Here is a 27,273-nt window from a genome sequence, read left to right as displayed (position 1 = left end):
AATGGAAGTGGCAGAGGCTGTGAGCACTGAGAAACCCCCTTGAGTGCCACAGATGCTGAAGTGCTAAGAGAGATTGAAACATTTAAAGCCTTCCCTAACCCAGCTCTCTCCACCCCCAGTGATTAATATTTGTCTTCCAAACCTGGAGTGAAAACCTGGAAATCATTTCTCTGTAGTAAAAGTGGCTGGCGTGTGGCAGGAGAGATGGATGGCTCAGTGGTTAAGACCTCGGCTGCTCCTGCCCCGGACCTGGCTTCAGTTCCCAGCTCACAACCATCTGTCTGATGCAGTTTTCTCGAGTCCATGAGCACCAGGCACGCACGTGTTACACACACATACATGCTGTCACTTCACACCCAGACACACAGGAAAAAGAAAAGTGGCTGAGGTTGGAGGGTTGCTCCTCCCACCTTGGCTGAAGGTGGAAGGTCCCTCCTCCCACTTTACAAGGTGAGCACGTGGTTGGGAAAGGTTTGCTGTGAGGATGGGTTGGGTTGACTTACAGCAACAATGCGCTTCTTGTCTTTGTGACTGCGGCTGACTTTCATTAGAGAGGCTCAGGGCACAAAGTAAGGCTTTTGGAGGAGCCAGGGAGAGGATGAGTGGCTCGCCCATCCACCACAGCCCTGAGCTTCAGGGTGTATGCCAGGGCGACCTGGATTTTGTCTTTTGTGGTGGAAGGAGTCTTACCCCATAAAATCACAGGGGCTTCTCCATGCCAGCAGCAGTGGAAGCAGCCTCCTTTGAGAACTGGCAGAGACAGCCTTACTTAGGACCAAAAAGGCAGCCTTACGGAGCGCAGAGGGGAGCCACAGAGTTGAGAAAAGCGAGCTGAATCAGTATCTCCGCTCTGCTGTGCTTCCTCCCCTGTGTCCCGGGCACTGTGGCACTTCCTGGAGCTGTCTGCCCTTCTCAGCTCCAGCCTCGGATGTCTGCTTGGCTCTTTGTGAGAGGGTCACAGGGAGCGGCAGTATTTCACTCAGAGGCTGTGCAAGCTGGCACTCCTCAGAGATACAGGAAGCTTGAGATAAACTTGGTGCTTCTGAAACTGATTTTATTTTAGAACTAGGGACCTTATCTTGTAAGCCATTAATATCCCTTTGCCCACGTGGTAGTAAGTGTCTTGATTTGCAGTGTTTGCATCGGGCATCTTCTGCCCCTAAGTGTGCTCTCTGGATTCCAAGCAGGGTCACCTGCGGACTCGTTAGGGACACAACTCACAGGCTTCGCCCTGAACCTCCTTATTCAGATGGTCTGCTGAGGCAGAATGGGAACAGTCCGATTTGACAGATTTGACGGTCAGATTTTGAAGCATGATATTTGAAGTACTAGTTTTAAGCATAACATTAAAAAAAATGTAATTGTCACGTAGTAGCCACATGCCTCTGAGAATTTGCATTTGTGTAGTTTTTGAAGTTTCTGTTGCTATTGGCTTCAGTTTTTTGTTTTTTGTTTGTTTATTTGTTTTTAAGTTTACTCTGGTCTGATAAGATGTGGGAATTATTTGGATTCTTTTGTATCTGTTAAGACTTTTTCATGGCCTAGAACATAGCCTGTTTTAGAGATGGTCCCTTGGGCTGCAGAGAAGAATGTATTTTGTTCCCTGGTATGTGAGGTATTCTGTAGATAACCTTGTTTCAGTCCATTTGATCAGTGGTGTAACTTAACTCTTCATTTTCTTTGTTGATTTTTCGTTTCAATGTCGTATCCAAAGATGTTAATATGTCAGGACTAAATTGATTTTTATTGCTGAAATTGGAGCCCCAATGTTCAACGATGCATGTTTACAATTATTGTATCTTCTCAATGAATTTTTCCATTTATTAATATGTAGTGGCCTTTCAAAATCTCCTCTAATTTTGGTATGCATTCTACTTTACCAGATACCCGAATCCTTCAGCTTGTTTTTGATTTTGGTTTGCCAACTAGAAAAAGAACAAAATTATAGGAATTTGTAAACATCTTTCAAAGAAAAACATTAAATTACCCATTAAAGGACAAAGACCAACTGAATTAAAAACCAAGATCCAATTATCTGTGGTCTCTAAGCAAGCTAGAGAGAGGGAAAGGGTTGAAACCAATCTACCAAGCAAAACCAACTTAGGAATGAATTTATCAGGATCCTAAAATACTCCTACAAGCCTAGGAGCCTCAAAGCAAACCTATTGTCCCCACTTTTCTCAGCTCTGTCCCCAGCTTTCTGCAGACCAGCTCTGTATAAGCCCTTTTGCTCCCTATGCTGCTTTCTGTCAGGCTGTTTGGCACAGCAACAGAAATGAAACCAGGACGCAGGGAGTATGTTAGGAGGTGGGAAGCTGACCTTTCTTTGACACTATCTATGGCTTCATCAGAAAACCCCAAAGAGGCCACAGATTGCATAGAAGGACAGAGGCATTGTCCCTGCACATGCCATTAGTGTGTACTGTGGACTTATTCATTGGCCCCACTCTAGGGGAATGCGCTTCCTGGGCTCTAGGCTGGTGTTAAAGCAGAGGAGTGTGCTTCACTTTCTAGTTCCTCTGTTCCCGAGGCCGCTCCCAGGGCTGTCGGCACCTGACACTTTCAGCCATGCCTGTCTCTGTTAGTGCAGACGTTTTAAGCAGTGGTGATGACAAGTGAAAGGCTTCATGGTCTAAGCCTTCTCACGGATGTCTTCTTTAAAAGCCTCCTTTATTGAGAATGTCCAAAGCCAATGACACAGAACTAAGAATATACGGACTCTGTGCATTGAACCCCTTCCCTCTTGACTGGTTTGTTTACTTGAGAGTTGTTTTGAGTTGGGGGTGAATCTTAGTCCACAGGCCAGAGGCACAGGGACTATTGCATTAAGACTATAACATTAAGGTGACTTAATGTTCACCGGGAGCATCTCTCTCTAGGTGACAAGGTTCACCTTGGCTATTGCTGAGACTCTTCCCACATCCTCCTGGGATTGTGTCAAGCTTCCAGACCTGATTTCACGATGTCACTAAGACCTTTGGGTCCTGTATTAACCCTGCTCTCTGTCACTTTTGGGCCACTTTGAGGTCATGTTGGCCACTCAAGTATATCTTCAGCATCTGGGCTCTCTCTTGGGGCTTCCCACTCTTCTGTGGCTATAGCCAGAGGGCAGACGAGGCCCTACTGTTGTAGACCCTCTGAAACTGGGGAGCCAGAGCCATATGTAAGTGGAAATTAAAAGAGAAAAACGCTGGCAGGCCTCCTGCCCCCAGGTCAGTGATGAGCTACCTATGTGCTGGGCAATCTATCCGCTCTGCTTCTCCCCAGCACTCCGCCATAGTTCTCTGTAGCTTCTGCGGCTACCGCCACACAGAAAGAATGCCAGCTGCACTTACTCACGGCTTCTGAGATGCATGGGCCTGTACCCGCTATCAGGTGGCAGGGGAATTCAGGACAGTTGATTGCCTTTCCAAAGCCAATTTGGAAAGTTTTCTCTCGAACACGTGTTAGCCTTGACATTTCTAGCTTTGTCTTTAAATCTCCAACAAATTAACCAAAGTACGTTTTCCCTCCCTTGCAATGAGCCTCTTGAGATAAAAACCTATCTTCCAGGGTCACATAGACATGTACTTTTGCCCTCAGGCCTCTGCAAAGAGAACTGTGAGTGCAGTCAGGTTTCATTATCAGCTGCCTCCTTTTGTCCTAATTTCAGATCCTTCCTTGCCCACAGCACAGCCAGCACAGTAGAAAATAAACTAGACATTTAGGGTAGATAATTAGGACTAAGTGGGCGGAAGGTGCCTGTAGGATGACAAAGCCTGTGCCCGGCATTGATGGAAACAGTGTCTGCCAGAGAGTTCAGTGAAGCCATTGGTATCTAGGGTGGCAGCACGGGCTGTACATAAAATATTTACAGAGCTCGGCTTCACCTTTGACAAAAGGGTTTCAGGTGTGCACTGCTACTAGACCTCACTAACGGATAAGCTGCTCAAGGACCTTTGGAAAAAAGGAACCGTTTGCTGTTGAGTGGCTGATAGAGTGGCCTTGGTTCCCAGCCAAAAAAAATTATTATTATTATTATTATTTTAAATCACAACGACCCTTAAGAATAAAGAAACCTAAAAGGGAGAGAAGTGAGTTTACTACAGACTGAGTTTGCTAGGGACGCTCATCAGAATGGATGGAGCTAGGAGCTGTTTGAAGCTGGTGAAAAGGGTGGGCTTTAGCCTCCAGGATTAGAGCCGAGAAAGCGAAAACATGGCGGAGAAGACTCCTAAGGATCAGTAGATGGCTCTGTGTGTGCGCCTTCTCCAGTGCACGCTGCTACCAATGGCTTGCTGCTCTTGCGTGTGCGCTGTCACACCCTGCTTTTACATAGGTGCTGGGAAGCTGAGCCCAGGTCTTCATGTTTGTACAGCAAGCACTTGGTAAGCCATCGTCCCAATCCCACGTGCTCGCATCTAAACATAAAGGTCTGTCACTCTATTGTGTGCTGGCCCACCGATCAGTCCCCTAGAGGGTTAGCATTATAAGGCAACTGTTGCTTAGTAAGTAGGGGTGATCTTGTTTGTTCATTTGTTTTTATGAAGATTACTTTGACTCGTGAGCTTACCTTGATTTTCTGTGATCTTCAAAATAAGCCAGTAAAGTAGAGATGGTCCTTGTTTGGAAAAACATAAGCTAGGGAAACTACCAACCAGCAAGACAAAAGGTCACCTGCTGGCGTCTTTCCATATGGAAGACTCGTGAGACCCACACCACAGATCTTTTCTGAGCCTCAGAGGTTTCAGTAGATTTTGCTTCTTGCAAAGAAAAGTTCCCGATCAGGGATACCAAGTGGATAAAGTCACTGATCTGGTGGGATAGTAAATGCATAGGGGAGACACGCAGGTAGAAAAACAGCAAAGGGCATGACCAAACAGTATGAGAAGGTAAAATGCATTCAACCTCAGTGCACACTGATTTCGAAGTGTCTGTAGAATATTAAAAAAAACAAACAAACAAACCAAAAATACCCCAGTATTAGAGGGTATTGCCACTGCCATGGGATCTGACATTCTTCCGGGCGGCTTTTCACACTATCAGCTTCATGTTTCATATCCTTGCCCTGCCACTTTTCCGGAAAAATAACTAATGGTCTGTGAAAAGGTATCCAACTCAGCATCGCTTTACAAAGCCTAGAGATTATCTCGCGGAGTCAAAGGGACTTAAAAAATAAAATCTCATGAAGTCATTAAAATAAAGATGTAGAAATGACACGATGTTTCCATTAAAAATAAATGGGAAAAGCCAGTTACAAATAATACTAGATAATTCCTGTTTGTGTATTACGTTTATAAATTGGCCCCGCGTGTTTAGCAAAGTGGGAGGAGATTTAACAAGATGCTGACAACACTTAAAACATTTTTAACTCTCGAATTTTCTGAGCCTGTAGTGGAGAACAAACACTATTTTGAAAGTGAACGTGTTACTTTTAAACTAATTGAGCATTAGCTATACAAATTACCCAACATTGTGCTGTTGGTTTGTCATATCTGTCGTCTTTTGTCTGTGTAACCATCGTGTTCCTGATGCAGTAGACTGAATGCCAGCTCCAAAGGGTTGACGGCATAAAGTGCCGAATGGTTCTGTAGGATTTTTGGGGGTGACAAAACCAGGCAAGCAGGGCGGCGTTGCCCGAGCAGGGTTTGCAAGCCATTCTTGTCCATGGTCAGACTCCGAGTGGAGAACTAAGGGAGCCGTGGAGAAGGACAAGTGTAGGTACCGTGGCAGCTTGGAACGGAAGAGTGTCTAGCCTGTGGTGATGTTTGGGGAACCTGGTGGAAACTCCGGGGTCTGGGATCTGGCCGGAAGAAGAAGATCATCACCACATCCTGCCAGTGTTCTCGGTTTCCTGGCCCACCTTGATATGGACCTCGCTGCTCCACCCTCTGAAGCAGGTCCGTCCAAACAAGACCTTCCTCTCTGTCGGGATTTCTCTCACAGAAGCAGGGATGGAACTAAATAATGTGGCTGTTTAGATCAGACTGTTAGGGGAGGCAGTCTTTGAAGGTGACTAGCACTTAACTGTAGAGTTCATGACGGACAAGACTACTGTTTCCATTTGTCCTCCTGCGTTCTCCTTAACCCTCTGCCACAGGCAGCTTCTGTCAGCCATATTGAAAACTGCACCTGGAGCCACTCGCTGCTTCCCATTTCCCAAGGCCAAGGCTTCCATGAGTTTCCATTGATCGTCGTGCTCATCTCTTCATCTCTCTACGTTTGCATGCCTCCGCTGTTGGCATGGTTCTCTCACCTTTGTAGTGGCTCCATTTCTCCTCCATCACATACTCTTCCTGAATCCCTTGACACTTCACCATATCTTCTACTCATTCCTCCCCCAAGACCTTCCTTTTGTTCTTTCTCCATCATCTTTGGGCTAAAAATCATAGTAACCCATCATCTTTTCCTTGGGGAGGTTATTGTTGGTGCTTGGTTATGAGTTGCCATTTGAAATTAGAATGTGCTCACTTTGGCATGAGATTATTGGACACACTTAAAACTCATCTTCCGGCTCCAAGATCAGATCCTTAAACCGACTAGACTATGAGTGGTACTCAGCCTTTTGACACCACCGCCTGTGAGTGTCTTCTACAAATGTGCTGAACCATATTCACAGCGTGTATCCCAGGACCTATGTGACCCAGCAGGTGGTTGGTACTGGCTGTGGCTGGTACCCGCTGGTGATTGAACCTGGCATACAACAGCTGTCCACAGCTGGGTAACAATCTATTTCAAAATACACATTATGAATGATTCAAATCCAGGTCCATAGATCTCCTCGAGCATTTATTATTCCTTTGTGGTGAAAACCTTCAAAATCCTTTTAGTAAAGGCCTTTTGACCTCAAAGAGCCCCTGAATCTGAGCTGATTCAGAAGAGAATTGAATTTTCCCACCTTTATTAGAAAAGAAACAACAATGACAAAAAAAAAGGGTATGGGGTGAGCTAGGCTCTGGATGACATCTCCACCAGAACCCAAGCTAGCCTGTCTTGGCACTGAACTGTGGGCCTGGGCCTGGGCTTGTAAATAAAGTCAGTATTTCATTAAAAAAAAAAAAAAAAAAGTGCCAGCCCTGCTGGAGAATTGACTTCTAAAAAAACCCTAATACCGTCTACACTGAAGTGAAAAACTTAATCTGAACTTAAAACTTAATCTCTTTCCAGCTGCACAGTGAAACTTGATACATAGTGTCACACTGGACAGTAATGTTGGTGGGTGTGGGACTGTTAAGGTATGTGGGTGGTAGCATTGCTGGAGCCGGGGACCCGAGCCTGTGTCTCAAAAAGGGACGTGATAATTACACAGGGAGGGTGTAAGAATGCATGGTTTTGGTTAGTCGGACTAGTCTCCCTGTAACAGGAGGAACTGGAAACCGGTGGCACATAGTCAGTGTGATGGTGGATCATGGGAGAACTGAAAGCCAGCAGAGGAGTTTCTATTTGGCAGAAGACAAACTCTTTAACACTAAGGATATGAGTGAAAGAGGACTTGGGGTTTAGATGTTTTAAGGCCAGAGAGCCTGAGGGTTGGTGGTAGTCTGTTAGGTGGGATGGGACCGGCTGGTGCCGCTTTACCTGTGGTAGGTTCTGTGACATGCAGAACTATGCTCTTCCTATTTAACAGCAGCCTCCAGGATGTGCATTCTCCTCTTCGCCATAGTGAAGCTGGGGGTTTTGGCGGAGCCGACATAACCTGGTTTTCCATTCTGCAGAGTGTTGGGGCCACGATTCATACCCAGGGACCTCTGATTTCACTGAGCCATGAGTTGTGAAAGCTGGCATCCGTATCGGTTCTTTTTGTTGTTGTTGTTGTTGTGGAGTTTTGTGTTTGTTTTGTCTTTGAGACTCGGTTTCTCTGTGTAGCCCTGCCTGTCCTGGGAGCTTGCTGTGTAGACCAGGCTGGCCTCAAACTCACAGAGATCTGCCTGCCCCTGCCTCCCAAGTGCTGGGATTAAAGTCGTGCCGCCATTGCCCACTGGCATCTGTTCTTTATTGTGTAAACCAAGAGCTCTGGGTCGAGGGTGAGCTGTTCAAGGTTGTACAGGTAATAGGGAGAAAGCAGTTCTATGCAAGAGAGCTGGCAGATGGCAGTCTACAGGAAGAGTCCAGGCTACAGGCTGTTAAGAAGTCACAGACACAATCAGTATGCTGATGGATTCAGTAACAGGCAGTGGAAAAGGAAGCAGCTCAAGGAAAGATGATGGTGGAATCAGGTCTGGTGGAGAGCTCGGGTGGGTGACAGTCTCAAGATTTTTATCCCGGGGGAACTGCCGTGTAGGGTGTTGATGGTGGAGTGATCCGAGTGTAAAATGACAGGAAACAATGTGAAGAGTGGTGGAGCGCATGGCTGACCTATGCAGATCTTAGCAAATACACAGACAGGAGAATGAATGCTAAACTGAGGATGAAAGGCGGTGAAGGACGGAGCCGTTTTCCTTGAAGGGGTGAGGGCAAATCACCGTAAGAGTGGCGGGCCAGCTTTTACCTAGAACAGAGAGACTGGTTTTTTGCAGTTTCTCAGTTCTTCATTCTGTTCCCACCCTAGCAGGAAAGAGGTCGAGGTTTGATTTCTGAAATGCATAGCTGACCCTAATCATTGACTCCTGGCTGCTGGTTTGAACGGAGAAAGGAGATTACTTTGGTTACACTTCCCTCAGTGAGATCTTTTCCCTTTCAGAATGATTGTGGCCATACCGGACGGACTGCTGAGCTGCTGAATTGAGTCCATCTCCTGACCACACTAGGAAGTTGTCTGTGGAGTTGAAATGTTTATTGCCGTAACCTCTGCCCTTACGTGATTAAGGTAAGGTTATATTTTTTTATCTGATAGCCGTCACAAAGTTGTCATGTTTGTCTCCTATAGCTTTACTTTTTACAGACATTAATCCATTCCCTTCCACAGGTTTTTATGTTCTAATATTCTATTCAGAATGCTCTTAATCTGAAAACGTATACGAGGGCAGAAAATATTTTTATAGGATAAAATATGAGCAGGCTGTTTGACGCTAAAGAATGGAGGCGAAATGTATTACTCCTCAGATTAAATCAATAAAATACTCCATTTCCATAAACACAGTATGCATAGACTGGATTATACTGGAAAGAATTTATTAGACCAGGAGGAGTATTATTAAGGCTACTTGAAATAAATGAAAATGCTTAAATAGTATATTGCTGGCTCAATTCAAATGACAAAAGCAAAAATACAGGGGATTTAAAAGAAAAATATTGTCCCTCTTTCAGAGATGTTAACATTTCACTGAGTTATTTTCCCAGTTTATGTAGTATGTGTGGTTCATTTACTAGATTGGTTTAGAAATGATTGACATTTACCACATTCCTGCCCTGTGCCAGGCTTCACACCATCCCCTTGGTAGGGGTTAATTTATTGGCTCCTTTAAAGAGTATTTCTTTTTTCCTTTATTATTGTTTGTGCGTGTATGTGCATGCAAAGGTCAGAGGACAGCTTTCAGGGCTGGGTCCATTGTGGATTGTGGGTACTGAACTCAGGTGATGGGGTTGGCATGCCATGTGCTTTTACCTGCAGAACCATCTCTCCGGCCTGCCAGTTTATTACTGATGAGATCAGTACTTTTGTCACCATTTGCATCTGAGAAAACTGACGCTCACTTAAGTGAAATTAAGTGGCTAGTCCATGCTTGTAAACCTTGTGAACTCGGGCTGGTGAGATAACAGGCCCAACCAATAAGCCGCCCCACACATGTCAGCCACATGCTCATTAATTCCTTTTTCCAGACCACTTTATCCGACTTCGTAACACTTGGTCCCTCTACCCTATCTTTTTCTAGGATATACACGTCACTTCTCTTTCTATAATTTTAGAAGCCTCGCTACTGGAGTATTTCTTGTCCATGTGTGATCATTTCTGTAGGATGAATTGCTACCATGGCCTTTCTGGGGTTGGTGGGACACTCTTCTGGCTGGTTTTCAGAAAGCTGTGCCAGTGAGGCTCCTTGGCTTCAGGATGGAAGAGTGACCAGTGATGGCCAGCAACACCTGAAGGAACAGTGTTGACTGTAGAGATGCCGAGGTTCTTGAGCATATAGCGTCTTCCCCCAGCATTCTTGAGGCCCTCACCCCCTCACCCCCTCTCTCTGTCATCACTAATGGAGTCACAGTACAGTGTATCAGGTGCAGGCCCTAGAGTAAGAAGCCTGGGTTCAGATCACAGGGAGGCTAGCCTGCCTCGTTTTCCCCTTAGGCACAATGTAAATACATAACAGTAAGACCTCCCATGTAAAAACACTTTAGGATGGTGCCTGACTCGGTACGTGCTCAGTAATTGTTGTCTAGTATAGCTGTCTTCTAGAAGTATATGCTCACGTAATTAAGAGAAAAGAAAAGGCTATGCTTGTTTTGAATTAAGTTACCAAATTAGAAATTCACAGTAGAAACTAAACCACTGATGTCTTCATACTGTTAGCCTTGGCTGTGATGAGCTGAACCTCACACAGAACTGTCCCTGCCTCAGCTGATGAAGAGAGTTCAAGTATGGCAGAGTAGAAACAGGGATAGCCAGGCTGTTGGACACACACACACACACACACACACACACACACACACACACACACACGACAAGCATATTCGTTTGATCGTCGCTGTGTGCCTGTGAGGGAGGTGGAGCAACTGTTATTAACCTAGGTTTACAGGGGAGGAGATTGACTTGGAGGATTAAGTGTTTTTGCTCGCTGCAGGTCATGGAATGGTTAGTGACAGAGCTGGAGTGTACCCTAGGTGCGCCCTAGACTTCTGTCATTGTGTTCCTAATCTTCATTCTTAATGTTCCACGCATAAAGTCAAGCCACAGCGTGGAGGGTGGAGAGAGCCAGGGCTGGAGATGTCCTGGGAAAGGAAGAGGGAAGCTGATGTTCCCGGGAGAGGGCAGCAGGGTTGGGAGGGGGAAGTTTGTGCCTGTATGACAGGGGAACCGTGTGAAGCGCACACACACATAATGGGGAAATTGAGGCTAGGGCCTCAGTGCCCAAAGAGCTGAAGGAAGATTAAAGGGAGAGCATTTCCTCCTCTGCTGTTTGAGTCAGAATCTCTTATATCCCAGGCTTCAAGCTTCCTAAATAGACTGGGATGACCCTGAGCTTCTTTTTAAAACATTATTATTAGTGTGACTAGTGTTGATAGGATGAGGGTTCTGTAGCGCGCATGTGTGAGTGAGTACATGCATGCATGGGTGACTACCCGTGCTGTCCATTACGGGTGTGTAGGGCTGAGTATGTCTTAACACATGTGTGTGTGTCGGAGGGTTAGAATAGCTTTGTAGAGCTGACCCCTCCCCTTCCATGTTAACATGGGTTCCATGGATTGCATTGGGTTGCCAGGCTGGTTCAGGAAGGGCCTTTGCCTTCTGAGCCATCCTTCCAACTGACTTTGAACTTCTGATCCTCGTAGCTTCATCTCCTGAGTGCCAGGACTACTGCTGTGTGTCATCACAACCAGTTTAGGTGGCATGTGACAAAAGTACTCTACCCTACCAAGCTGTAGCCGTGTCTTTGTCGCCGCTCCATTGTGAAGAAACGCCATGACCAAGGCAACTTGTATGATTGGGGGCCTTGCATACAGTTTCAGAGGTTCAGGCCGCTGTCACCATAGTGGGGATCCTGGCGGCATGCAGGCGGGTGCTGGAGCCATAGCTGAGAAGTGTATCGACATCCATAGGAGACTGGGCCTGGTATGGGTTTTTGAAGCCTCAAAGCCCACTCCCAGTGACATACTTCCTCCAACAAGGCCACACCCACTCCTATAAGGCCACAACCTATATGAGCCTATGGGAGCCATTCTTATTCAGACCATCTTAATCCCCATACCCTACCTGAAAAATTGATTCATAATTTATATATTTATGCAGCTTGGAGGACTGGTATATGGCAGCCCAATCACTCGTTGTATTTTGGGAAATCTAAAAATTCATTCTTTTAAAAATAAGTGTGTGTGTGTGTACTCTTGCATGTAAAGGCCAGCTGTCATTCTTTAGGATCCATCTACCCTGTTTTTGAGACATGATCTTTCACTGGTTTGGGACTTTCAGATTAGGCTAAGTTAGCTAGATCACACATCTTTGCCTGCTCAGCGCTGGAATCAAAAGCCTGTGCCACCATGTGTAGCTTTTTACATGAGCAATGGGGACATAACGTCCAGTCCCCAGGCTTTACCAGTCGAGGTGAGTCCCTCCCCAAACCCCACCCCCAGCACCAAATGCATCACTGAGACAGAAAGTGTGTTTTCTCAAAGCCAGGAGCACACAGACTTGGGAGCACTGAGGTCAAGAAGGAGCATTTATGAGAAATGGGTACTTAAAACTCCCGTCATAGCCCCAGGCAGACCTCAGATTGGGATCCGCCTGCCTTAACTTCCCTTAGCTGGGATTTTGGAACTTGCGTTTGATGCCAAGGCCCCTCACAAAAGGCAAAAGTAATTATTAGTGAAGATCAAAAGATGGTAGGGTGTGAGTTTTAGATCAGAGGAAGGGGGTTGATCAGTCAGTCAGAGGGCTCTGCTCTGCAGGAGGCTGGACTGGCGTGTACCCACAGCTCCACTTGAGGGGGCTGAGGCATCAGATTTGCCAGCAGCTGAAGCCACTGGGAAGGATGCGGATGCTTCTGCTCAGCCTGGAACAGGCATAGTTGCTGTGTCAGGAAAGTGGAGCTCCCCAGTTGCTTGCGCCACCCACTGTGACACTGTGTCTGGGGTCAAAGTGGCTGTCAGGCTGTGCTCTTGGTTTGCGGGGGGGTCAGTGACAGCTTTGGTAGCTGCTCAGGTGGACACACAGTGCCTTGACTGATGGAGAAGCGGGGAGAGCCGTCCAGGGTTGGCTTTGAAAAGCCTTTGCTCACTCAGGGCTGGCCTCCACAAGTGTTTTCCGGAACCTTGAAATGATGCTGGCCTAAGTGATGGCTCCAGAATCCTTCCTTTCATTGCCGTAGTTCATCCCCAGGCTACATCGAGCCTTCGCTCCAAGGCGGTTTTAATAAACCAGTGGTTCTCAGTGTTACTAATGCTGTGACCCTTTCAAAGAGTTCCCCAAGTCGTGGTGACCCCAACCATAAAATTATTCCATTGCTGCTTCCTAATTGATTTTCTGTTACAAATTGTAACATGGGACCCCAGCAGAGTCCTGACCTGCAGTTTGAGAACTGCTGTAATTGTGTAACATTTCATGGTGGTTGATTTTTTTTTTCCCCCTTAAAGATTTGGCTTTTTTGTTTTTGCTCATTTGTTTGTTTGCAAGAGAGTCTCACTGTAGCCCAGGCTGGCCTCAAAATTGTAGTCATTTCGGAAAAACAGCTTTGTTTATTATTAAGAATAATGTGTAGCGAATGGAGAAAAAGTAAAACAAAGAAAAGTAACCAAGTATAAATGTACCATCAGTGCTGGAAAGGGCGTCCAGTAGCAGAGTGCTTGCCGAGCATGCTGGAAGTCCTGGGTTCCATCTCCAGAACCACAAAAGAAAACGGTGTGGTCATACCTGTGTCAGATCGCTGGACTCCCGGTGTTATTATGTATGTGCTAAATCAGAGTTTAAATGCAAACCTTCCCCTGCTTTTATCAGTCGACAAAGGGTAAACCTTCCACACCAACAAGTCACTACTTTGCAGCTGTCGAAGGTGATTGAGGAGTTGAGTTTAGAAATGTACTGTACTTAACAAGTCTCTTTGAACTGAGTTTAATATTCATCCTTCTAACTATATGTTTGAGGCCAGTCTGAGCTTTTCCACACTATAAAGTCAAAGTCTATGTTGCCTGGAAGGCTAAACCAGCTTACAGTCCTTCTGACACTATGTAGGAAGTCTCTCTTCCTGTATCTGTCTTATCGAGGGAGGAAAACAAATTTAAAACAGAATAAGGGGGCAGGAGAGATGGTTTAGTGTGTAAAGGTATCACCGCCAAGCCTCGTGGCCTGACTTCTGTTCCTGAGACCCACGTGGTGGAAGGAGAGACCTGAGTGACTCCCACAAGCTGTCCTCTGATAGGTACAGCATGGTGCCTGCTCACACCCCTCACCCCCACACAAAAGAAATGTTTTTAAAAATGGGTGACTGATGCAGCTCAGCAGGTGGTATCTGCTGCCAGGCCTGGTGACCTGTGGTCCTTTCCCAGGACCCACATGTGGAAGGAGAGAGCCGTCTCCTACAAGTTCTGATCTCCACGCATGTGGCATAACACATGCTTCTCCTCCCAAGAAATGCCTACAACTAAAGCAGTAACAAAACCAAGTTCCTGGAGCTTTATAAACATATAAACTGTATCTGATGCATTCGTTTGTAGATCTTTTTTCTCTTGTGTGGATTTTTCTATTCATGCACTTTGCCCATTTCTCTAGAGAAACGGTTGTTTTTGTTTCTACTTTACCAGAATGTTTTTCTTCTAAAGTATCTTACCATAGAAGTATTAGTCATTTTTTTTTTTGAAGGGGTGGGGGTCTTGAATCATGCTTGCTGCTTTTGACTGTATGTAAACATTTCAGACAGCTGAGTGTTTATTTTCCTGTATTGTTTCTGCGAAGATGCGCTGGGAGGCAGGAACGCTGTAGTCTTTGCGCTGCTGTCTTGTAATTCTTTCAGGTGTGGTCCCACTCGGCACACCCCTGCCCGAACCCATCCTGACAGTCTAACATGGCCTGCAAGGTGGGGTGAGATCTGCCTGCTCTCCATCTCCACCCCTTGTTACCCTCAAACACTGTGTTCCCGTGCTTGGTTGGCAGGGAACATGCCAACCTTTTTCTGCCTCTGGGACTCTATGGGTGCTGTTCATTTGCCTGGAGTATTTATGTCTCTTCTCTCTCTCTCTCTCTCTCTCTCACACACACACACACACACACACACACACCTTGTAGCGGAGAGGCAGTTCTAGAATGAAGACTCTAGACCCTGGTGTTTGAGGATCACTCTTGTTCATTAGCTCTCAACAGGAAGTTACTTTATAGACTTCCTGGCTTGTGACTTTGGACCCATCTTCGTAACAGCGCATACCTAAGGGTTGTTAGGCTTAAGTAGGTCAGTTCATACAAAGCTCTTGGAACTCTTCCGCTAGTACAGAAGTGTTCCCAGCACTGCTGTTATCATCTTCCTCATCTTGCAGGCTCCAGCTTAGATTTGCCCTGAGAGTGTCCTCCTGTCTAACCACCGATCTTTCCCTGCAGAATTCTCTTACTTCACAGTCTTGTCTGTCTCCCTTTTGTGCACTCACCAGTACACATTATTTTTTTAATTTACTTTCCCCTGTAACCCTTGTCAGGAAAGGGCTGTGTCTAGAAGAGGGTGTCTAATTCTTCACTGTGTTTAGAAGACACGAGCTGGAACAATACCTCAACCACCAGACTACATGGACATTCACTTACATTTTCTTACTGTTGTTTTATGACTTTGACGTTTTAAATACATCCACCTGAACTGTAGCTTGAAATACTATTTGAGAGAGGCATTTTCCCCCTAAATGAGTAGCCAAGGGCTATTCTCTTAGCGGCCTCCAGGCCAAACTATATGTCCCTAGAGACTCACAGTACTCTTGTTTCTCCTGTTTGCTTTTCTCTCTGTGGGTAGTCCTCTGCTCGAAAAGTAAATGCAGAAGCTGTTCCTAGATTTGAGCCAAATTTCTGGTGAGTGTGCTGGCTGAGTGCCAGGAAAGATGATCCTGGGGTCATCTCTCAGGGCCCTGCTTCTAAGGAGAAAAAGTAGTGGTGCCATCTCAGGGGCTGGTACCAGGGACTCAACAGCCAATGCTTCTAAGTGTATCTGGAAATTCTGTCTACTTGCTTAGAAATCATTGGAACTGGGAAACTTCAGCATTCTGGTAGCTCAAGGCCTTTTCCTAAGCCAATCTTGCGTCTGGGTGTAGGACAAAAATTGCCTCTGTGTGCTAAGTATTAGGACTTGGTAATGTAGAAAATGTTGGTCATTATTCTCTTCGATATTTTAACTTTTAAAATTAATGGCAGAAGTAATGTGTGTTCACATACTCAATAAAACATCAGCAGAAACCAAATAGAGGGATGGAGAGTTGCCTTGGTGGTTGTTTCTGCAAAGGACCCAAGTTCATTTCCTAGCACCCACATGGTGGCTTACAACTGTCTGTAGCTCTAGTCCTAGGGAATTGGATTCCCTCTTTTGTGGTGCATATACACATGGCACACCACCCATACACACAAAATAATTTTAAAAATCTAAAAATATATTTTAAAATGAAAATTCTACCTCCTGTCTTCCTGTACAGTGACCTTGCTGAATTTCTTCTGAGCCTTACCAGACCTCTCTCTCTCCTTTCTCTCTCTATACTCCCTCCCTCCCTCCCTCTCCCTCTCTTCCTCTCTTTCTTTCTCCCTCTCTCTTCTATCCACTTGCATGGCTTTCTGAGCAGCATCAAAAATCCACTTTCTAGTCCACATCAGTGGGTGGCTTTAATAACACTTGCTGCCTTTGTTTCTTGGCTGGCAGCCTCCTAGAGAAGTCACTAACGGATGCTTTCCCAGGCTTTGAAACACCAGACCCCACTTGGTCTCTGAGACTCACTGGAAGCAGCCTTCAGAGGCCAGACACGCTGGGCACATTCCAGGATGTGGCATAATCTGATAATGATTTCTGTCTTGCTACGGAGGGAGAAATGGAGACTTGAGCACTGTATGAATGGGAGAGAAGTGAATTATTTTGAGTTCACAAGGCTGAAAACCTAGCTACAGTTTTTCACTGGATCATGACAAAACAGTTTGATTTCCCTAGGAAACAAGATGGCAAGATGGGGTGCAGTCACGTTGTACAACTTTTTATAGCTGTGCTTCTTACAGATCTCTTGTGCCCGCCTCCATTCGGTGTTGGGAGATGGGACCCAGTGTCTTATGCTTGCTACATGACTATGTCCCACCCCTTTCTTTTGCTTTTATCACCCCATGAGAACAGAAGATAAATTCAGAGTGGGTGAGGGTGGTGGACAAAGTTGACTCGCAGCTGTGCCCTTCAACCTGGCTCTAAAGAGCATGCAGTCGGCGGGCCTGGCTCTGATGGATGGTGCTCAGCCCTGAAAACTGTAGGGCTGGCTGTAAGTGATGGGGGCTGTGGGCTCAGGCAGAATTGCACTTGTAGGGGTTTTTCCACAACGCCCACCATATCACACTGTGAGAGGCAAGTTTCATTGCTTAAGGGGACAATTTATGGCCAGGGCCTCATCTCTGAGTTTTAGCTCTTTAGGTTTTTCTGCCTCTTAATAAAATGGGAAGTCGCCAAGCAATTAAATAGTAGTGTAGTTTTCAGGCAGGAAGTGGGAAAGGGCTAACGAGGAGGAAAGGGCTTAACATGATTGACAGAGGCTGGTGGGAGATTTACATTGAGAATAACTCGTTCCTCAAAACTTTCTTCATTTTTCTGCTGGGAATTATGGGGTAAATCATCGACCAGGAGGACGGATGATTAAAAATGCAAGACTTATGATTTCTTTTTGACTTGGTAAGTCTCTAAATCCTCCACCTTAACGTGGAATTTTCATTTCAAAGTGTGAGGCAGTGTGCCCAGGATTAAAGTGAGCCCAAGGCACTGTTAAACGGTTAATTAGCTGAGATTGTTTATATTTTGTGGGGTATTTTAAGAAAAGATGAAATGAGGGAAAAAGCCCAGGGTTTTGCTTGTCCCTTTCTGAACATAGATCTATCACTGCAAACATCCTAAGACATTCAATTTTGGGTGAGGTTGCTATAGTTTTTAGAATGCTTGAAAATAAGCATTAGTAATTTTTCATGCTTGTTAATCTATTTACAATTGTATCTAATATAATAACTCGAGAGTCTAATTCATTTCTCAGAGATTCTGCCCTCTCTCATTCTTCACATCTATTCAAGCAGTGAATTAGAACATCCTTCTTTGGTGCCTTACTGTAAAGGTGCAGTAAATCAGACCCAAGCTATACAGTGACCATAGCAAGTAACTGCTGTCTCTTTTTAACTGAAAAGAAGAAATTCTTCCCAGCCCCCCTCACCCACTCCTCACAGTGGCTCTCAGGGACCACAGATGTGGAGAACCTTGGATCCAACACGGCACTGCTGTTAACTGTGAGGGATCAGAGACCGGAAGCAGAAGAAAAGCCCCTGGAAGCAGAAGAAAAGCCCCTGGAAGCGGAAGAAAAGCCCGAGCCTCTTATGTGCCCTTTCCATCACACCCTTCAGCATCAGGAACTTTTAACGACACTTAACATGAGACAAAGTTTTAAAAAAGGAAACATAAAAATCTGGACAGTTCAGATTTCGTCCTAATCACACTTCCTCCCCCATATTGTGAAATGCATTTGATTAAGCCGCAATGTTAATGCAGGCCATGTCCGTCAAAGGAGCTGAGAGATTTTAAGATGCTTTGGGGGGTGGGGGGAAAGCCCTAAATTGATGTTTATTCCTCCCCTCCCCCACTCCTCCCATCCCATAGTCATGTTGAAATGACCCAGAGAAATGTGTGTGAGTTTTAATAGTTGGTGCCTGTGAACAAATTTCCCTGACCTCAGAAAATAAGTGTTCTCATGTGTATCCCTCCTGGGGAGACTGGAGACTTGAGAGCCGGGCTCACCCTCAGTCAGCAGAACAAAACCCCCAGGAATAAACTGTACCCTCCTCCTGCCCTTTCTGGCGTGCTCCTTGAGAGGGCACTCATGAAGAGTTAACCCAGAGAACAGGGAAACTGCTTACTTTTAGAACCCGGGGAAGGGGGACCCGAAGGCTCGTCCAGCAAACTGCCAAATCCTGACCCAAGGTCTCGGGCACGAACTTCGGAAGCAGCAGCTTCAGGGGAGTTTCTTACTAGAAAAGAGGAAGGACACAGAGCCTTTTTGGTCGTGTCTGGATCAGGTTTGGAGAGACACGGACAAGAACAGCACGAACACGGCCTCTCTGCCCAGACTGTGCAAACTCACTTGTTTCCCAGGCGTGTGTGGAACCCACGACTATACTGGTGTCTTTGTGTCTGACACATGTGCCGGTGCCTGTGGAGGCCATAAAGAGGGCACTGAATGCTGACTTACAAGTGGTTGTGAGCTGCCGTATAGGTGCTGGGAACCAAACTCGGGGCCTTTGGAAGAGCAGCAAACGTTCTTAATAGTTGAGCCACCTCACCAGTGCCACCGATGTATTCTTAACCTATGTGCTACTTCTCGAACTTTATTTTTAATAAGATAAAATTTTCATAGCACACACACACAAAAAAAAAATAACCCATGTACAGCCGCTATCTCTGCTTTTGAAGCAGTGCTTGCTCTTCTCTGCCTCCCCCAGCAGCCAACAGCAGTAATTGGTGGGTCTCCCTCCGTTTCTGTGAATTCCTCTAATCCCGAACATGTCACGTAAAAAGCTGTTGAACACAGTGTGGCCCTTTGCATCCTGCTTCTTTCACCTGGTGTCCTTTCACAGAATTTAGGCAGATTATAGTATGTGTTAGCAGTCAGGCAAACTGCCTGACCCAGAGACCCAGAGGCAGCAGGATACGTCATCCCTAGCTCCCAAGATGCAACCCGTTCCCACTGTTGCCACGAGTCTCAGATCCTCCCCTGCATCCCCTTGTAAAAGGCCAGTCCGTCCTCCCCAACACGCTCTTCTTTCCTCCACTCTCACCCAGAGGCAGTGTCTGTATATCCTTCCCCCATAAACCTCCCACGTGAAATCTGTCCCGTGGTGTGACCTTATGGCGTCTGTTAGGTCCTAACAGCATATATCAGCTGTGTTTGGGGCTGAATGGTACTCCATTGTAGATGGCACACATATTCCATTGGTTCTTGTGGTACACATGTACCACTGTGTAGGTACGGTTATCCATTCATCTACTAGCTTCTCTTTTTCTGTTTGACTGTTTCCACTCAGCTGCTCAAGGGTGTGCGTCACTGTGTCTCATGTCTGTGAGCTGTGTCTCCAAGTATACTCTGTCATATAGGAATTTTATTGACTTGATTTGAGACACTAACACAAGTGTTATCCATACCAGCTAAACTGCTTTATCTCGCCAGCACGGAAGGGGTTTCCCATCTCCTCTCAGCCTTCCATTCCAGCTCATTATTCTTTATAAACCATCATAACTACCATTGGGACTATCAATAGTGGCCCTCCAGGTTGTATTTTCTACACAACCCTTGGTAACTGATGACTTTTTTTTTCTCCCATGTGCTTATTGGCCATTTGTGTATTTTCTTTGGAGGAGTGTCTGTTCAAGTTCTTGCCTGCTTTATTTTTTTAGCTGGATCATTTGTCTCTTGATTGTTGAGCTGTGGGATTCCTTGCATATTCTGGATGCTAACCCCTATCAGGCTGATTACAGACATATTTCTCTCTCTCCTTTTAAAAACTTTCTTCATAACTTCTTTTGGGGAAGAAGGTTTGGATTTTGGTTGAGTCCTGGTATCTGAGAATCCGCTGCTGAAAGCTATGCATATTTACCAATGTGCTTTTCTTTTTTTTAAGAGTTTTGTGCTTTTACCTTTGACATTGAAATCATTTACTCATTTGGAGTTTTCATGTGGTGTGGGACTGTGTCCGGCGCCACTCTTTCACATACTAAGTTCTCCCAGCATTGTTAGACAGAACTGCCTTTGCCCATTCAGTGGCTCCGATGCTTTGTTAATAGCCTCTGGCCTCTATGTCTGTCTTTACGTCACCACCGTCCTGTCTCATCACTGCAGCTCTAAGTTTTGTGAGTGGGCAGTGTGGATGCCTACACTGCTATATTTATTCTTCAGCACTGTTTGGAATTCTTAGATCCCTTGTAGCTCTATATGAGTGAAAGGCTCCGCGTCTTCCTTTTTCTTTTCTAGGTTATTTGTCGTAAGTAGATTGAGTGTGTTGGTGACTTGCCATAGTGCTGACAATCTTAAAATGTTAGGATTTGTAACCTGTGAATGTCTTTTTTTTTCTGAGAGAGGGTCTCTCCTGTGTTAGCCCAGACTAGCCCCGAACTTGTAGGTTGTCCTGCCTGAGCCTCCCAAGTACTGGGGAATCAGCCCTCTGCCACCAGACTCTCTCCCCGTTTTATTTTTAGGTCTTTAATTCAACCATAATCTTACATGGTCTTTAACTGACAGACATGTTTCAATTCCATTGCCTTTTAGAAGGATTTTGTTCTTGTAAAGAGAACTAATTGTCTTCTCTTATTTCCTTCTCCCATCCCTTCCCTCTTCTCTCTTCTCCAGTCAGAGTCTCATTTAGCTCAGGCTGATCTCAAACTTGTCGGATAGGCAAGGATGACCTTGAACTCCACCTCCCAACTACCATGATTGCAGGCCTCTGTCACCATCACACCTAACAGAATTGTTTGCTTTATTTTATTTTATTTTATTTTATTTTATTTTATTTTATTTTATTTTATTTTATTTTATTTTATTTTATTTTATTTTATGTATGTATGTATGTATGTGTCAGATCCCCTGGAGCAGGAGTGATGGGTAATTATAATAACTTCCATCAGTTATTTTGGAAATCTGGGCAGAAACTTCACTGTCAGAATGCTTTTGTTTTGTTTTTGTGTTTTGAGCCACCCCTGTTGTGTTTGCTGCACGTCCCTCTGCAAATCCTCTGCAGATATACAAGCAATTGCAGTTCCTTCTAAAGGGTTTTCTCAGGTGTGCTTGACCTGTTTGATCTTATGTCTGCCTGCAGATGTGGGGTAATTTCTTCCTCTGTGTGTCTTGGCTTACCCTCCTTCAACGCTGAGAATGGTGTCTTGTACAGAGGTCTCTTCTATGAGAGTTGTGTTTTAGTGAACACTTCTTTAAAATTTCTTTCTTTTTTTTTTTTTTTCTGTTGCAAACATCCCAACAGTTAGCAATCATGTACTCTGTCAGTTTGTAACTCCTAGACTGTCTCTAAGGTCAAAAGAATTGCTGAGGTGAGAAAAGCACACATCTTATTTTGACAACTTTTCAGGTTGGAGATAGGGATGTTGCTCCACAAGAGGCCCTGACCTCTGTCCCCAGAACTTTGCACACATGTTCACTTTTGTTTTTTTCAGATTCATTTGTTAAAAATATATGTAATCCTCTTAGGCCTTTTTCATTTTATACTTCAGTAATACTAAGTACATTCACATGTTGTGTAAATAATCTCAGGATTCTAATTCATCATGCATGACAAGAATGGCTACATTCACCAAATGACTCCTTCCAGCAGCCATTTTTCTTTTGTGTCTGTGAGTCTGACTGTTTGCAGTACTCCTGTAGGCAGAATCATATGCTATTCACCTTTTAATACTTTGCTTATTTTACTTATTAGCATAGCGTCCTCGAGTTTCATTCATGCCATAACACGGATCTGATAGCTTTTTAAGACCGAATACTACTTCACTGTAATGTGCGCTGCACTTTGATGGGCAGTAAGAGAGCCCCACCCCCTTTAAAAATAAAGTGCCTGCCCAGCCTCCCACGGTTACCCCGGGTCATCTACTGAGTGAGTGTCTGAGGAAAGAGGAGAAAAGCGTATCTGAGTCTCTTCATTCCCGTACAGTGTGGCAGTGTGCACAGTGACAGCAGTGAACAGCAGGCCCTTTCAGGCATGTAGCTGAGCCGTGTAAACGCTGCGGTTTTAATGCTTCGTGCTTCAGCTTGATACTGTTAGGCGAGGAAGCAGCTGCAGCACCTACCTGATCCTGGGCGCTTCTCTCCCTAGCCCTTTGCACGCCCCACCCCACTCTCCTTCCCTTCATTATCCCTCCACCCCGGTTCTGGCATTCACTGTTAAACAGCTTCAGATTTTATGCCAAAAGACCTGTTCTGTGAGTACCTACCTATTAGATTAGCAATGTACTCCCTTGCTCTGAAGACAAAGGCTTGGGCTTATTCCATGTTCTCCTTGGTTCATTTCTATTCCTGGGAGGAAATACCCTGAAAAGAAAGAAGCTTAGGGCAAAGGGGGCTTATCTCAGCATACAGTTCAAGGTCACAGGCCATTGTGGAACACCCACAGTCAAGGGCAGGGATGAATGAATGAATGAATGAATGAATGAATGAATGAATGCATTCTTGCTTGGGCTCAGTGCTATGGCTCCATTCTTGCACAGGTCCAGGTACCCTTCCTAGGGAATGGCACTATCCACACTGGACTGGAGTTTTCAACAGAAATTAAGACAGCCCTCCGCAGACAAGTTCACAGGTTGAGACACTGTGGGCCATCCTTCCCAGGTGATTCTAAGGTGTGCCAAGTTGACAGTTACAGCTAGTCATCATGACAGATGCTAACTAAGAGGAAGCCAGACCATTCTTTCCTCCCAGGAGGATCATTGTGATGTGTGTGGAACTCAGTTTGTCTTTTCCTTGCTTATCTTGCCCAGGAAGATGCTTTTGTACGTGCTCCCAAAGTGGAAGCAGGGAGGGAGAGAGGAAGAAGAAAGAGTAACCGGGGCTGTCCTCCTCTTGGTTTTGTTTTGAGGGCTGGAGAGAAGGGAGAGGACGCCGAGTGCTTGGCCAGCCGTGTTTAGAACGTGAGGTGGGAAGGCTAGCGAGGTGGCCTTAGCGCTCTGTGAAAGGACCGAAGTTCAGGTCCCAGCACCCACAGCAGGCAGCTCATAAATGTATGTAATTTCAGCTTCAAAGGAACCATGGCCCACTTCTGGCTTCCATGGGCACACATGTACACTTGTGTACAGACACACACACACATAAACAATTGGCAGAATCTAGGGGTATCTGAAGAACTCCTACTTGCTGAGACATCACTCCAGCCGCAAATAAATCCTTGAAAAAAAAAATGTGAGACTGAACACTTAAAACTAAGTGCAAAGTTATCTCAGTTTGCTCTGTGCGCCTATGAGGCAGGACCTGGAGCTGCCCACCCACACAACCGAAGACAGTTTATTTTATCCCAGGAAGTGCCCCTTGTTTTATAAACAACTTGAAGAAATGGCCAGTTTAGTAAGGAGTGGTTAGTTCCACTGGGTGTTTTGATTTTGGTTTGGTGGTATTCAGAGCACTCACTATCTTAGCCCACAACCAGAAGTCACTAGGAAATGAATTAGAAAGAAAAAGTTTGCGGTAGGGGAGTCGGTGCCTCTTAAGCTCTTGGGGAATTAGAACACCAGGGAGACAGCCTTGCTGGTTGAGGGCATCGTTAGAAAGGATTTCTCTGGTCATATGAAGTCCCTCGCTTTAGAACCCTTTTAGTTTAGTGACCCTGGTGAGCAATGCCGGAAGAAGGAGGGAGAAAGCCTTTCTTCTGACTGCAGGTGCTGCCTGGAGAAGACCCCAGATAATCACTGGGCAGTGAGAGAATGGGAGGGGCCGTCTCCTCCTGTACCCCTCTTTCCTTTCTTATCCTTCCTTGTTAGTTTAGTTGGTGCCCCGTGGCTTGGTCCTCGGTCCAATCAGCTCAGCACTGATTTGGCTTTTTATAAGATTTGTTTTATATGACTGGTTTTAGATCAGGAATGGAATGGGGAACAATGTTTCTCTAAGTCTGTTTTTTGAGAATTGGGCTAGAAGACAGTAAGTGGGATGGCCGTTAGGGTGTCTGTGCCCATTTCTGAGGTAGTGGAATGACCCTGACTCTAGTCAATGCAGGAGAATTTCAGATGTGGTACTGTGTGGTGATATGAATGTTAGCTCAGAATAGGTTATACTGATTGAAGTCAGGTTTACATAACACAAAATTGGTGTGTAAATGTGCATCAAAAAAATCTGTAAAAAAAATAAAAACAACTAAATCCATTGTCCGTATTGATTGTGTGTATTTTCTTTAACATGGGTTTTCTTGTCTAAGATCTCCTGAAAGTGGGCAGAAGTGACATAGAGTTCATTCATAAGGAACAGAAGGTTCTGTTGCATTGGTGTGCTGGAAGATATGCTGGTGTTGGGCCCCCAGTCTGCATCTAGGTTATCCTCATCATAGGTCCTGAGCACCTGGTAGAAGAAACCATCTTTTTTTTTTTTTTTCTATGTCAGTTTTAAAGCATTTACCACATAGGAGCCATGCATGACATCAGTGCTGTGGTGAGCGACACAAGGAAGAAATATTGTAGGTGATGGGAGGAATAAGACTACCTCTGTCAAGGAAGGCTTTGGGGGCAGTAGCTTGGTTCTGATTGTAAAGAACAAGTAACTGGAAGGAGGGCAAATGCAGGAGAATTGAACTCCACAGCGGAGTCCGTGACCCCAGGGTGTGTGATTGGAATATGCAAGGTCCATCGGCTAAGAAGTCTAACAGATTTTTGTCAAGACATGCTCTGCTTTGTAAATGAGCGTTTATTGTTCTGGGGAGCATATGCACTAATAAAAATGTGATGAGAAATTTCAGGGGCTGGAGAGATGGCTTGGTGCTTAAGGGCACTTACTGTCCTTTCAGAGAACCCACATTCAGTTCCCACCGCACACATCGTGGCTTACAACTGTCTGTAATTCTAATTTCAGGGATCCAGCACCCTCTTCTGCCCTCCTTGGGTTCCAGGCACGTATACGTGCAGGCAAAACACTTATACATACAAATTGAAAAATCAGTAATCTTTAAACAAAAGAAAAACTAAAGTATCTCACTAGAGGCCTCTCCCACTTGCTGAGCACGCGGTGTTCCCATGACATGGATCCTAGAGACCAGCTCTATGAGGGACGCTTAATTAAATCCTGAGTGATGAGGAGCAGAGCGTCACATATGCATGCTGATCCCACCAGCCCATCTCAGCCCTCCACCTGATGAGAACGCACATAATGCGCACCGGGGTGAAATCGTGGATTTAAAAGCAGCAGCATAAGGGATGGAGAGGTGGCCTAGCTGTTAAGGACACCTCTTCTGGAGAGTGAGAGTTGGATCCCTGGCACTTAACATCACCAAGAGCACAACCAGCTATCCATAACCTCAGTTCTGGGGTGATAGATGCCCTCTTGTGGCCTCAGTGGATACTGCACTCATGTTCAAACCCACATACAGACACAACTAAAAACTTAAAAAAATTTTTATTGAAAACCATCATAATCAGGATGTTTAAAAAAATAGTATATTCTAGTGGTGCTGAAGAAATGGATGGTTAGGAGAATAATGAGGTAGGAAAGGGTCCTCTCTCCTTTCCTGTGGACGGCGGAGGACCCTAAGTAGTTAGGGATATAGGAAACTAAGCAGCTTAATTCAGAGAGCTTCTGTGTCTGGAATGACATGAAAATGTGGTTTGTAAGGGGGCATTTGTCTGATGAGAATGGTTCTCTTTGGGATGGGCAGTGACAAGCATAGAAGGGGCTTGGGGCAGCTGACTACTCATCACACACCATGGCTCATGCTGACACACGGTCCTCCGTTCTGAGTCCTTTGAGTAGAGAAGGGCTAGAATCTGTTCTCGTTTTACCTTTCAGCTAACTCTATAGAATTCACGTCAGCATGGTAGAGCTTAAATACATAGTATACAAGAACTTTAAAGATGTAAATTTTAAAGGCATAAGCTGGTTCCCTTATACAACAAGTGTAGCTACTGAGAGCCAAATTAGCAAGCTCCTTAACATTTGGTCATCTACTGGACAGAGCTGTATTAAAGCCCTACTGGGTGCCTGATGCTGTTCTTCTGTGGAGATAGCAGACAAAGGGGGAGGGAGAATGCCAACAGGAGATTGTGTTCTGCAGATGAGGCTGGCTACAGAGTTGGTATAAAACTAGGAGGAGGCTGGAAGTTGGTTGTCGCTCAGATCTTTTAAGTGTTTGATGCCCAGGGAAAACTGGCTGGCAATTGACTTCTAATTTTATGAGCGGCACCTCCTTCTACCTCCCCTCCCACCCCACTCCCGATGGTTTCTTTGCACGCTGTCGGGTGGCTTCTGGTGGCCTTGAGATTAGCTTTGTCCGCAGCCACTTCTGAACAGGTGGCTGTGCTTGCACAGCGGGCTCAGCTGGTGCTCTCCTGTCCTGGGCTTGTGGCCTCTTCAACAGCATCTTGCTTTCCACACTGACCTAGCATCGGCTACGTATGTGTGCTTGACATGTGCTTTGCCCCAGGCTAGGAGAGCCAGACTGTCAGCTACCTAGCCCAGAGGTGGAGTTCTAGAAACATCTTCTCTCAGATCTCTGAGACCTGAAGTTACTGTGATGGAAGAGAGGTAAAGTGCAAAGGCAAAGACAGTAGGAGAGAGCAAAACGGATGTGTGAAGTCAGGTTGAGCTAAAGCAGTGGCTCTCAACCTTCCCAATGCTGTGACCCCTTTAATACAGTTCCTCATGTTGTGGTGACCCCCAGCCATAAAAGTCTCTTTGTTGCAGTTTCATGACTGTAATTTTGCTACTGTTATGAATTTTAATGTAAATATTGGATATGCAGGATATCTGATATGCGACACCTATGAAAGGGTTGCT

General features: G+C 45.4%; 1 protein-coding gene across 1 annotated transcript in view; it reads left to right on the top strand.

Annotated features, from left to right (window-relative positions):
• Positions 1-27,273, top strand: part of Kank1 (KN motif and ankyrin repeat domains 1) — a 186,884-nt gene that overhangs the window by 60,635 nt on the left and 98,976 nt on the right. The window contains exon 2 of the mRNA XM_055613874.1: positions 8,660-8,785. The gene's annotated coding sequence lies outside the window, so the exon portion shown is untranslated. The remainder of the gene's footprint in view (positions 1-8,659; positions 8,786-27,273) is intronic.

The sequence above is a fragment of the Psammomys obesus genome, unplaced genomic scaffold (assembly GCF_907164565.1).
Source record: "Psammomys obesus unplaced genomic scaffold, mPsaObe1.curated_primary_1811, whole genome shotgun sequence".
In the NCBI taxonomy this organism is placed as follows: domain Eukaryota; kingdom Metazoa; phylum Chordata; class Mammalia; order Rodentia; family Muridae; genus Psammomys; species Psammomys obesus.
The sequence above is the reverse complement of the archived record's forward strand: the minus strand, read 5'-3'. Positions and strand labels throughout refer to the sequence as shown.